Below are 13,429 nucleotides of genomic sequence, written 5' to 3'. Positions count from 1 at the left end.
TTGAACAGTTTACAGCCCAGTTGAGGAGACAGTCCAGGACACACATGGCACTCTGAGAGCACAATTTAGGAAGAATTGAGGTGGCCTAAACCTGGCCATGTACACACAGAACTCTCTCCAGTCCCCTGCTTGGGTTGGGTAGTCTGGGATCTGCCACAACCAGATGAGGAAAAGGACCCTCCCGAGGTAGCTCTGTGTCTGGCTGGAGGCTGGGTCCGTAGGCTGCTTTTCCTCATCTCTCCCTGTGCACCCCTCTGGAGGAGGGACAGGGAATGTCAGGGCTTCCTGCAAGACCTGCCCCTCCTCCAGCCCCTCTCCCTCAGTTGGAAAGCTGCCTGCCTGCCCTTACCCCAGCCCCTGTCCTGGTCGCAGTCATCAGCATCTACCAGGATATCTTGACCTGATGATGTGGCAGGTCATAGTGAAGGTGAGATAAACCAGGGTGCAGAGGACAGCCAGGAACAAGTAAATACAAGTGCCCTCACCTCCACTTGGGCAGCTGGTCCTCCCAACCCTCTGGTTGACTCGTGACCACATCCCTCATCAGGGCTTCCAGCCCCTGCCATTCTCCCCAGGATTTCTTCACCCACAGAGCTACACCCCCGCCTCCTGCTTCTCTGAAATGCCCAAAGAAAGCCAGCCAGGGAAACAAACGTCCGCTCCCACTGGACATTGCTGCCATCTCCCACCATCTTCTCCATCCCACTCGTCCCCAGGAAAACAGGATCTGTCCAAAGCCACCGCTGCATCGGAACCTTGCTCACTTGCTTATGATTTCTCTCCTGAGCTTCCAGCTTTCCCCTTTCCAGCTCCTGCCTCGCGTTTACATCCTCCTCCTCCTCCCTATCTTAAAAACCCAGGGGCTCAGTTGGTTAGAGCACAGCCTTATAACACCAAGGTCACAGGTTCAGATTCCCTTACTGGCCCCACCAAAACACAAAAATACTAAAAAAAAAAAAAAAAAATCCTGGGTGCTCAATGTTTTCCTTCATCACCAAACTTAAAAAGCAGCACCTCCTTCACCCACTGCAGGCTGGCAGCCCCTCTCGCTACCTCTGGATTGACTCAAGGAGGTCTCCTGCCAGCTCCAGGGTTTTATCCTATTCTGCATTCTCCTGGTGCTCTTTCACACACAATGCCCATTGTCTTTTCTGAAACCTCCCTCCCTGGGCTCAGGTGACCCGAGGAATCCTGGTTCTCTCTCCCCTCTTCTGGGCCCCTGCTGCTCCTCCTACTCCCTAAATATCCGCTCTCCCCGTGGCTGCCTCTGACCTCTTCACAGTCTTCTTGCTCCCCCACTCTCTGGCAGTGCCTCTTTCACCTCCTTTACAGCGCCAGCATGCTGCTGTGCAGTTGGCTACAGAATCTGAATCTCCATTGCAGTCGGCCCTCCACTGATGCTCTGTACCCCCAGCTGCACCCACGATTGTCTTTCCACCCCTGTCATCTCACTGCAAGCCAGGCAGTCTCTCCTCCCGATGTCCCCATTTCACTCCTTCCACCATTGCCCTGATAGATTCTCAACACTCTAGTCTCTTCACTGCCCCTACTCTGTTCATCCCATCACACAACACCACTTTTGTTCCATTTCTCCCTTGCTCTTTCAATGGATCTTCTGAGTTAAGTGTTATGAACTCCCTAGCCTGGTGTCTGGGGCCCACCAAATTCTGTCCCCAGTTTACTTTTCTGCCCCTACAGGTCTCCTTGGTCTAGCTCCTCTGAGCTGCTACCATGTCAGCGAATGGGCCAGGCACTTTCCCACCACTAAGACCTTCCCAGATACCTGCTTCCCACCTGGCATTCCATGTCCCCACTCTAACTCCAGCTGCCACAGTCCCTGCAGTTCTGCAAGTGGGAACATTTCTAGGAGTTTGGATGGGGGAGATGACCCCAGGCAGAGTTCCAAGGAGGATCTAGAGTCCCTGGAGAGAAGAGGGGACTCTTGTCTTTGGTATCTTCTGCCCAAAACTCTCTCCAGGAACCAGTGGTTAGGAAAGACCATTGAGCTCCTTTGAAAAAGACTTTTCCCATCTCTTTTCCCCTACCAGATGCCAGCAGCTCCTCCTTGCCGGAGATGATCTGACCCAGTGGGAGCAGCCGGAGGGCAACACTGGTCCCCAGCTGAAGGGCCCAGCTGCAGCCGGACTGATGGTGCTTGCATACCATGGCCCAGTGATTCTCCGGCCACAGTCCAGCCCAGCCACTGCCACTTTCCAAGGGACTTAGAACTTCGGAGTTGCCATCCTGTGATTGGAGGAAGGATCTGGGGCCCCTAGAAGGCAGCAGCCAGTCACAGCCCCTTTTGCAGCCAGGCTTTTCTATGGTCAATGAGTGGAACACAGGAACCACCAACCCTGGAGTACGAGAAAGGGCAGAATGACCCTACCAGAGGCTCTTTGGCCCAAAGGTGGAGCTCCTGCCTCCCTCCCTTTCCCATTTCTCCTGCCGGGCCACAGACCCCACCTGATCCCCTATGTCCATCCCCAGGTTCCTCTGGGTACCTCGTGCTTTCTTCCCGTGGCCTGCTGCATCTCGGCCTTTCCCACGGCTACTGACCCTCTGCACAACCCCTGCACACAACTCCTGGTGGGAGAGCCCTGGGCAGCCACTCGGGCACCCTCCAAGGAGTGATGGGGCACTGCAGAGAGGTATCTACTGCCTGCCTGGGCTCATCGGGCTGCTTCTGTTAAGGGCTGGCGTGGGCCTCCAGCAACCTCTCCTACACCCAGCAGGGATGGGGAGGGTGGCCACCCCGGAGCTGGAGGATTCTGGCTAGGTAGGCCTTTACTTTGGCAGAAGACAACAGCCAGTTCTGGAGTCACACCACCATGGGAGATCACAGGGGCTCTGAATTACCCCAGCCGGACTAGAAGTCCTGCTATCCTCTAAGGGTGAGCAGTGACAGGTTCCGGAGTGACCGCTGGAGGAGGTGCAGACCTGAAGAGCAAGATAAAGAGGCTGCTGGCCTGGTGGGAGTGCCTAGGGCAGAAGCACTTGCCAGGTTCCCCTTGCAAAGAGCGAGAAGATGATCTTAGGAAAACTCTGATTCTGCAAATGCTTACCTGGCACCAACCGCTGCCTAGGGGAGGGAGGCTGCTCCGGACTATCTAGCCCCACCCTCCACACGGGAAAGAGCTGACCTTTCCAGAGAGCTTGGAAGCCTGGGCAGGCACGAGGCTTCGGGGCTCCTGGGGCGCGGGTTTGGGAGGTTGGGAGTGGGATACTATTCTTGGCGGGGCCCTGGTGGCTGCAAGTGGCCACGAGATAATGAGCGCGTGGCGGAGGCGAGAGGGCGATCGCACCTCGTTCCGCCCTCCGCAGCGGCGACTCCGGGCGGGCGGCAGAGCTTCCCCTCGCTAGGAGAGCGGCGGCCGCGGGAGGGGCCGGGACGCGCCGCCGCAGAGCGTGACCAAGTTTGGAAGCGCGCGCGGTACCCGGGACGCTGGCGCGGGGACGCCTGCGGAGGAGGGGCGGGCCGTCCGCCCTCCACTGCTCCCCGTTGCCAGGCCTGTGGCACCTGCAGGGAGAGGTCCCCAAGAAGTCCCCCGGGCCATCAGCCTGGGCTCCAGATGGGTCTGACCCCGAGGGGCAGAGGAGGGGGCTCTGGGCTGTGGCCCTGACCTCTCCGTGCTCCAGGACCCGGCGCATGGTGAGGGAAACCCCAGCCCCACCTCTCTGTGTGTTGCTTTGTTATTTTTTCCCCCTCCGATGTGTGGGTTTTTTCTTGGAGCTGTTTCATAGGAATTCCTGTAATAAAAACTTGGTGTTCTCTTGGTGCTCATGTGGCCGGCGGCGTGGGCTGGACCTTTCTCTTTCTCTCTCCTCCCTGCCCAGGGTAGGGTTTGCCTCTAGAGCCCCGGGGCACGGTCGTGGGCCACCTGCCTCGCCCGCCTCCATTAACGCAGCGTATCTAGGGCCTAAAGGACTCAGCCCAGTCTCCCCACTGCCCTCATGAGGTGACACCTGCAACCTGACGCGCAACCCTGCCGACCTGCTGGCTTGGCGCTTTCGCCTTACTGTTGGCACCGGGAAAATAAACCGCTTGCTGACAGGCAAAGGAAACACCATCGGGAAAGCCAGTCTTGGAAAGCTCCAGACAGTCACCTCCCTAAATAGACAGAAAACTTCTGGATTAAGTAACTGCCGGACTGGATGCAGCAGGGATGTGCAATCTCAGACTTCAAAGGGAACACAGAGATCTCCCAGTTCACATATCCCTAGCTTCTCCCTACTCCCCAGCACAGCTGGACTTCCCTCCACAGACGCAGGGAGCTCACTGCCAAAAGAGGAAGGTGATGCTATTTCCAGACAGGACGGTTCTCAAGGTTAAAAAGATTTTACTTATGTCCAGCCAAAGGCTTCCTTGTGGCTTCCAACCACTCATCTTGTTCCCCAGCTCTGGTTCACTGGGGCCTAGGCTGTCCCTCTTCCCCCCGATGTCCTGTTTCAGTGATCCAACCTTCTCTCTTCCTGTTCCTCCTACCCTCCCTACAAAGAGGTTCCCCCGACCCCAGTCAGACCCAGGTGGCACACCTGTGACAGGTGTGATGCTCCACACTTGCAGTGGAGATGATCCTCCAGCCCTGGCTCTGCACGTTGTTTACTGATGGCTGTGGACCAGCGTAATCCCTGGGGCACAGCACCAGCATGCATGGGAACTTGTTAGAAATTCCAATTCTCAACCCCACCCCAGACCTCCTGAGTCAGAAACGTGAGGTATGCAGTCCAGCAATCTGCGATTCTGATGCACACTTAAGTTTGGGAGCTGTGGTACTAGACCAGTACCTAGTACTGGCTGCACAGAACTACCTGAATAGCTTTTTAAAAAAAATCCTGGGGGCTGGCTGGTTATCTCGGTTTGAGTGTGACGCTGATGACACCAAGGTTCAGGGTTGGATCCCTATACCAACCAGCCACAGAAACAAACAACACCCCCCCCCCCAAATCCTGATGCTCAGTACCCTAGAGTGAGTAAATCAACAACTGATTTCTTTTGAAGCTTCCCAGGTAATTCAAATTTGCAATCAAGTTTGAGGACCAGTGCACTAGGCAGTCTGTTAGGTTTTTCATATTAGCGCAATTGAGCTTACCCTATAACGGCTACTTTACAGATGATGAAATGACAGTTCAGAGAGGTCAAGTAGCTTATCCAAGATCACAGAGCTAAAACGACATGAACCCAGAAAAGGGGGCCCAGGGATGCCTGACTCCAAAACCTGTGTTGCATCCTCTACACCCCTGCTGCTCAGAGTGTGCTCTGTGTCCCAGCAGCATCCATCACCTGGGAGCTTGTTAAAAATGCATATAATTGGGCCATACTCCAGGTTTACTGAATCTGAACTGGGGTATATTTTAACAAGCTCTCCAGATGATTCTGATACATGCTCAAGTTTGAGAACCTTGTCGACAACTTTGCCCCTCAAAGTTTGATCTGTGGACTAGCAGTATCAGAATTATCTGGGAGCTTGTTAGAAACATAGAATCTTAGGCTCTGCCCCAGACCTACTGAATCAGAATGTGCATCTTAACTAACTTTTCAGGTGACCTGTATGCACATTAAAGCTTGAGAAACACTACTCTAGGACACTCATTCTCAAACTTGCTGTGCACTAGAATCATTTTTGATGTGTGGGTCCTATTCTCAAAGATTCTGATTTAATTGGCTTGGGATTGAGCCTGAGCAGATTGTAAAATCTCAGGTGATTCTAAAGTTTGCGAATCATACACCATTTTGCCTATTTAGTGAGAATGAGACTGAAGGTGATTGTAACGAGAGCGAGCAAGCTAGTGAAAGCTTACCAGGTCTTACAGGGGGCATAGAAGGTGAAGCCCCTGCCTGATGATGAGCGCCTGACTCAGGATTGAAGAGGGTGTAGGACTGGGGAGTGGGCACAGGCTGATCTGGATGACCACCCCAGCCATCCACCCTCACAGACCACGCTCATCTGGAAATACTGAGCTCCTGGTATCCACAAGGTGATAGATTTCTCTGCTGCAAAGATGCTGAGTCGGGCTATCTGGAGTCTGGTCCAGCCACTGCCCCTTCCCCTCTGTATGCTTTGGTGTACCCAGGGCTCAGCCCCAACTTGGAAAGACCATAGGTCTGGAACACACTGTGCCCAGATGAACTAAAATGGTTATTACCACACTGGGGTCTCAACTCTCTCTCTGTTCTCTTGAAGCACGGAGTTGGAGAATTAGGTCTGAAGAACGCAGGAGGCAGGCAAGGTGTGGGATGATGAAGGTAACTCTTCATTGAGTGCTTACTGTATGCCAGTCCTTCTTCTGAGGTGCTTTACATACATTATTTTACCTAATCCCTACAATGATATATGAAATCAGTATTATTCCCATTTCACACACACAGCAGAAAACTGAGGCACAGATGTTTAAGTTCTTCCTCAACATCTACTCTCAGTAAGTGGTAGTACCTACACTTGAACGCAGGTGGCTGAGCTCCAGAGCTGACATCTCAACACTAAGATGTAAGTTGGGGGAGTGAGGGTGGAGACAGGTGATAAGACCAAGGACCCCCGCATAGATGCAATTTGTGGAGTGCAGAAAGGGTCCACCTGCTCAAAAACATTTCCACAGCCGTTGGTGATCCAACAGTGTGGTGCGAACTCTCATTAGCGTTCTTTATCTGGTTTTAAAAACAATCTCTTAGCATTTCCATTAAATGGCAAATATGCTATTGAGAGAGAAGCACATGAAATCTTTATGCCCATTATTGCAGCATAGATTAATTTGTTGGATTAGTGGGCTGAGCCAGTTGAAGGAAGATTTAGAAATTTCTGGAGATGGAGGACATTGAAGGGGCTGTGTAAGTCTACCGCCACCTGGCGGACAGCTCTCAGAGTGCCAGTCATTAGCCACTGTGAGACGGCGCACCATTTTCCCAGAAGGAAGTGTGAACACCCATAAGGGCATTTACTCTGCTCACATAGTCATAAATTTTATTTAATTTGAAAAATAAACTTTTTCAAAAACTTTTTTCTTAAAAGGGCCACTAAGATTATATATGTTTCAGACCCCACAAAACCAACATCTATCCTGCCTGGAGAGCTGAGGCTTGAAGTCGGGTATCATTTCTAGAGAGTAAAGAGTCAGAATTCTTTATCAGGCCAAAAGGATTATTCCAGGGACTCTGGGGTGAGGGTCTGTGAAGCTCAGTACACACTCAGCACACGCCTGCCTTGCTATGACCTTGCCATTCAAAGTGTGGTCTGTGGATACAGTGGTTTCCCTGGATGCAGAACTTTCAATGCTGAAACAGGGAAAGTCCTGGGCCGACAAGCTGGCTACCCTATATGCAGACTAGCAGCATTGTCATCAATCTGGAATCTTATGGAAATGCAGAGTTTCAGGCCTCACCTCAGACCTACTGAGTCAGAATCTGCATTTTCCAAGATCCCCAGGAGGTTCATGTGCACATTAAAGACTGAATTGCTCTGATTTCCACAGGAAGACAAGGATTCACACCAGCCCTGAAATGTCTGCCTTCCCTTGCTGCACTGCAAAACCCGCAGGGTGATTCCAATTGGCCTTTAATTCGAATAAAAGGCCAGATTGTTGCTCCAGGCCTAGCTGGCTCCTGTTTCCTTGGCTACAAAAGGAGCCTTGGTGATACATACCTCCCAGGGCAGTGTGGGCATAAAGGGTTTATCTCTCCTGTGCCTGAACTGGATTATCCTTGGGGGCAAGCCCCTGTCCGATGAAGAAAAGAGGGCAGCCATATGAAAATGCCTGGTAAGTTGTTAGGTGGGACTCAATTTTAGGACATTATTGCTCTAAAACATGGAGTGGTCAAAAATCATTATCACCATTGCTCTTATTGAGCAGTTATTATACACCAGGCACTGTTTTAAGCACTTTACAGGTATTAACCCTGCAAAGGGTTAATACCTCACAACCAGAATCTATGCTAGATGCTATGATTATTCCCATTTTACAAACGTCAAAAAAGAGGCCCAGAAGATTGTAAAAGAGATCTATCATCAGTGAAGCACAGACGACAGCCAGAAGTGGAAATGACCAGTGTGCCCAATGCATGGTGGGGTGGGGGATGATTTCCATTCAACCGCAGCTCTCTCCCTATCAGTGTACCTGGGGAAGGCTTCAAAGGAAAGCTGGGCCTCAGAGGGAAGGCAGGCCAGGTGTGGACAAGTAGCTAAGGGAGGGCTGAGCTCAGCTGTATCTTCATCTGTCCTAACGTGGCTTCATTCATCCATGCTGATCACTGGAAAACTCTAAGAACCAGCTCTGGGCCAAGCACCAGGTCAGGGGTGGGGAGACAGAGCTAAGAGGCCCAGTTAGACAGATTCATACAAGTAAACAGAGTTCCAGTACAAGCAGAGTTGTGAAAGAAGTAAGCTTCAGGAGGCTAGGGGCACTCACCCAGTTCGGCTGAGTGTGTGCTGGGGCTGAAAAGTCTTTGGATAGGAAGTGACTCTTGTAAGAAAGGGGCGTGCATCCAAAGGAGGGTGCTCGGCCAGGATGGGGAGCACAAGCCCAACAGCCTGGAGAAAAGAGAAGGCACTTTTGCTTCCTCCTTTAATACCTCCCTGCTTGCCCTTCATCCTCCTTGTTTTCAGATTCAGTGGCCTATAGTTCTTACACCGTGTATCAAATATACACTAATGCTTCCCCCTCCTTTTAACCACCTAATTGCCATGGGTGAGTAACAGTATTGATGATTTCATCAACATGCTGGATTTTTTCACGTACTAAAGCTATGCTGCAATTGGAGATGCTCTTCTTTTTGTCTGACAAACTCGCATGAACTTTTTTTTTTTTTTTTTTTTTGGCAGCTGGCCAGTCCGGGGATCCAAACCTGTGACCTTGGTGTTAGACTGTGCTCTAACCAACTGAGCTAACCACCATGCACTATTTTAGAAGGGCACTAATTACACACATGTGGACAGAGTGTAGGAAAGCCACAAGGGATAGCCTAGACCCCATGGCTGGTAACAGAGGTGCACAGTTTGCTAACTTTGTCTAGGCCTGAAGGGGGAAGGGACGGTGACTGCCACCTGGAGAAAGAGAGAAAGCTTTGGGAAGACCCTTACAGCAGGAGCTGTGACTTTATTTTCCAAGACTGCGCCAGAAGGGAGCCAGGGGAATAGACCGGCTTCACTCTCCTCCTTCCTTCCAGTAGCCTGCCAGTGTCTCCCATTGGCAGTACCAACTGGAACCCATCTGGAAGCAGAAGGCAAGGGGCTAGGGGATGCAGTCCACAGGAGTCAGCCTCCTGCAACAGAGGGCAGGCTGAGGAATGGCAGAGAGTGGGTGTGGATCTGTGTGTGCAAATGGGAGCTGTCCCCTCCCCCCCAAATTCATAACCCCTAGTACCTCAGAATGTGGCTGTATTTGGATATAGGGTCTTTAAAGAGGTAATTAAGTTAAAATAAGGTCATTAAGGTGGACCCTAATCAAATATGACTGGTGTCCTCATAAGGAGATTAGGGCACAGATCTTCCCTCACAGAGGAAAGACAGTGTGAAGATACGGGGAGAAGATGACCATCTACACGGCAAGGTGAGAGGCCTCAGAAGAAACTAATCTTATGGACACCGTGATCTTGGACTTCTAGCCTCCAAATTGTGAAAATAAATTTCTGTTGTTTAGGCCACCCAGTCTGTGGTACTTTGTTATGGCAGCCCTGACAAACAATGCAGTCAACAAGCTATTCAGCATATATCACTTATCAATTACATATTTGCCTCTGTCTCTCCAGTTGGACAGTTGGCTTCCCCAGGACTCAGTACAGAGTCAGGTAGGTGCTTCAATGCTTGTGGGAGGAATGGATCATCTAACAAAAAAATAAACCAATTTATGAAATATCATCAAAATGATGCAGTCCCAGGTGCCAATCGGTGGATTACACGACACAACAGCAGTAGTGACACTGTAACAGCCACCAGGCTTATTGCTTACAGAATTCTCTATGTGCCAGGTGCTGCCATTAGTGCTTTTACACGAATGATCGCTTTTACTCTTGTAAGAAGTTGCAAAGATAGTTGGCATTGCCATCCACATTTTAACAGTTGGAGAAAAAGAGGCTTGAAAAGTTATGTAACTTGCCTGAAGTGACATGATTGGTGGGCACATCTACAATGTGACTCAGTGGGACTAAGATGGGACCCAGTGGTGTAGGAATATGATTTTGGAGAGTTTACAAGCTGTATTTCCTTATCTGTAAGATGGTCAGGACATTACCTATGCAGCAGGTAGTTGAACAACAGAATGAGATAATCCAGGTTTCTGGTGCAGTGCTTGGCATGAGTGCCCCAGCCCCTTGCAGCCTGGAGAGGGTGTGCTCCCCACTCAAGAAGATGGAAAGCCTTGAATGTCATTCTGCCTATCCCCAGCTTCCTCCCAACAGCTTCCTGCTATATTATGAATGAATACTTATTGGGTATGTACTTCCTGTTGCAGGCTCAGAGGGTTCCTAATTGATTACACTCCCACATCCCTAAGGGCCCCCTACTCTGCCCACCAACACAGAAGCATTCTCTCTGTCACAGAAGCATTAAGTCGAACAGATGGGGAAACTTCGAAGGCTCAGAAGAGGAAGGGACTGCCCCAAGATGATCTAGTGAGAAAATTTCCACCTTGCAATTCCTCCCTCATTGAGGGTTTGGGTATTTGGCTCCCTCCCTGAACTCAGAATAAACTCTTCTAATTCTTTAGCAGCAGTGACTGTGCTAGCCTAGTTGGTGGGGGACGGGGGTGGGACTGGGGGTGGGGCGGAGGGTGTAGGGAAAGGCCCTGGACAGAGAAGGGGAGTGTTTGTAATCTGGGCTGGCAGATAGCTCTGGCTTGGACAGAATTAGAAAGTTGTTACAAGGCCTGGGAAGACTATATTTAGCTGACAGCATGTTTATCTCTAGATCCTCTTAGGACTAGAACACTGGAGCCTCCACAGGGGACAGAGCTGTGCTCTCTCATCCCTGTTCCAGAGGGTCCTGAGGCAGCGGTGAAACCCACCTCTGTTTTGCCCTGTGCCTCAAATCACTGGATTCCCTGCCTCTGGGCCCAGTTTCACCTGACCCCCTCAACCCACCAGTCTCCAGCTTTAGGCATAGCTTAGAAGGCATTGCAGGGGTCCTGGAAAGGGCCCAGGGTGGGCTGGAAGCCTGGATCTATCAGGTGCCTATCAGACAAATTACTTAACCTCCTGCAGCCTTGCTTCCTCATCTACAATGAGGATAAACTAGCTACCTTATAGGTGTGTAGATTCAGTGAGATAACATAAGTAGTAACTGCTCACCAAACAGTTCCTTCCTCCCACTCACCAGCTTCCCTTAGAGTGGGAGGACTCTGGGATGTCTTGGCTCCTTCTTGCTGACAAAGATAATGGTCTCCCAGGAGACACTGTATGTGTGATTTAAAACATTCACTGGATTAAAAAGTGCAAATACGAATACAAACTCTTCACAAGTCAAATTCTGAGCCATATATAAAGGAATAACAAATTCTCTCTTCCCTTCCTACAGTTTAACTCCTATATATTCAACGTCCACAGCCTTGTGGGCCCTTCCACAGTTTTCATCTTCATACAAACACATAAAGATGTTTTTTTTTTCTCTAACCGGCTGAGATCCCACTAAAGGCATTTCTCTGCAACTTCCTTTTTCATTTAACCATAAGTCATGGTTATTAATCTATTTGAATACATATGGATCTAGCCCATTCGTTTTAATAGCTGCATAGGATTCTATAGAATGCATGAATCATAATTTTCCAGTCATTATCCAGTCGATGGATTTTTTTTTCTTTTTTGCCACTACAAACAATGCTGCATTGATGGTCCTTGTACAAATATCCTCATGAAATTGTGCTTTAATTTCTGTGGGATACTTTGCTCTAAGTATGATTACTGGTTCAAAGAATGTGCTATTTACCGTTTATATTTTCAAGTTTAATATATGAGAGGTTAGTTTTTCCAGATTTTTGAATTTCCTTCTCAGAATTTGTTCCAGACACTGTCACTTTTCAAGCTCTAAGGAGAGTTGGAGTGAGCAGGACTGAAGCCATGTTTGGACCTAAAACCACATGGTCTCTAAAGATTTTAAAAAGACAGTTTTGGGCCGGCCCCTGGCTCACTTGGGAGAGTGTGGTGCTGATAACACCAAGGCCACGGGTTCGGGTCCCTATATAGGGATGGCCGGTTAGCTCACTTGGGTGAGCTTGGTGCTGACAGTACCAAGTCAAGGGTTAAGATCCCCTTACTGGTCATCTTTAAAAAAAAAAAAAAAAGGGACAGTTTTTTCTTGGCATGCATTTCTGTGAGTTCCCTCTTTCCCCATGGTTATTTGATAGTGTGAACCTTGGTTATGGGGCGAGATGACATTATTTACATGAATGTGAAGTTGTTTTCCAGCCAGCCTGAAGCTGCAGACTTGCACGTACTAACCAGACCCTGAGATAAGGACGAGAGCAGAAAACAGTCGGAGTCTTGGAGTCTTGGCTGGCGAGACTTTGCACCTGAGACCTTGCATGAAAACCTCGCTGCTCACGTGCCCCTCCCTCCTGCTTTTCATTGTCCACGTTCCACTCCCTCATCCCCCTCTCTGAAAACCCCTCAGGAAACGTGAGTCTTTGAGATGGCTTTAGCCTGCCCGTTCTCCTTCAGGTTTACCAGAGAGATGGGTTTATCAGAGAGATGAGCCTACCATCTCTCTGCAGGTCACCGGCATTCCTGAATAAAAGCTGACTTCCATTTTCACCCACATTGGACTTTTGTTTGTCTGGTGGCAGGCAGCCAGATCTGTGAGTTGGTATCAAGTTTGGGGAGCCTCAGCCAGGAGCTGAGTGTGCCCTGTAACAGGAGCAGGAAGCCAGCGACGCCTCCCACGGAGGAAACGCCAGTTGCAGGCAGCATCCCTGTTAGCGGGGATGCAGGTGGTGCGCCAGGGACAAAGGGCTTAGCGGCGGAGGCGGAGAGGCCAGGCCTGGGCTCTCGTGTGACCCTGGGCTTCGTTTTCCTTCTGCATAGTCTGACCAAGGTTAGGCCCTCGGGGTCTAGAGCTGGCGACCTCAAACCTCTGCCTTTATTCTTCCATGCGGCGGCTCCCCCAGGACGGTAGGCCGTGCCTCACCCCCGCTCTCGGCACCACCTTCCCTCCGCGCGGCCCCACATTCTCGAGAGGAGTTGTCTCAATAAGGCCAGAAAGGGTGAAGCGACCACCATAATGAATCCCTGCCCCAGATCGGTCATTTATTACTTCCGCCGGGCTTTTGGCTCGCTTCCTCCCTTTTGGCTCGGCTATCGAGTACTCCTGTCTCGAGTCTAACAAGTAGCCCGGAGCGCGCCCGTTCGGCCCATCAATTGTTTCTGCCTGGCCCCTCGCTCTCCCGACGCGGCAGTGGTGTAAGAACTGCGATCCTTGACTCGGCCAGCAACTTGTGCCCCCTTATACCTGCC

The 13,429-nt window shown here is 50.5% G+C and overlaps 1 protein-coding gene across 2 annotated transcripts in view; it reads left to right on the top strand.

Moving 5' to 3' along the window:
* Positions 1-3,777, top strand: part of CUEDC1 (CUE domain containing 1) — a 76,060-nt gene extending 72,283 nt beyond the window's left edge. For both annotated transcript variants that reach the window (XM_063109649.1, XM_063109650.1), the window contains exon 11: positions 2,049-3,777. The gene's annotated coding sequence lies outside the window, so the exon portion shown is untranslated. The remainder of the gene's footprint in view (positions 1-2,048) is intronic.
* The last annotated feature ends 9,652 nt before the right edge of the window (positions 3,778-13,429 follow it).

This window comes from Cynocephalus volans, chromosome 10 (genome assembly GCF_027409185.1).
Source record: "Cynocephalus volans isolate mCynVol1 chromosome 10, mCynVol1.pri, whole genome shotgun sequence".
Lineage (NCBI taxonomy): Eukaryota > Metazoa > Chordata > Mammalia > Dermoptera > Cynocephalidae > Cynocephalus > Cynocephalus volans.
The sequence above is the reverse complement of the archived record's forward strand: the minus strand, read 5'-3'. Positions and strand labels throughout refer to the sequence as shown.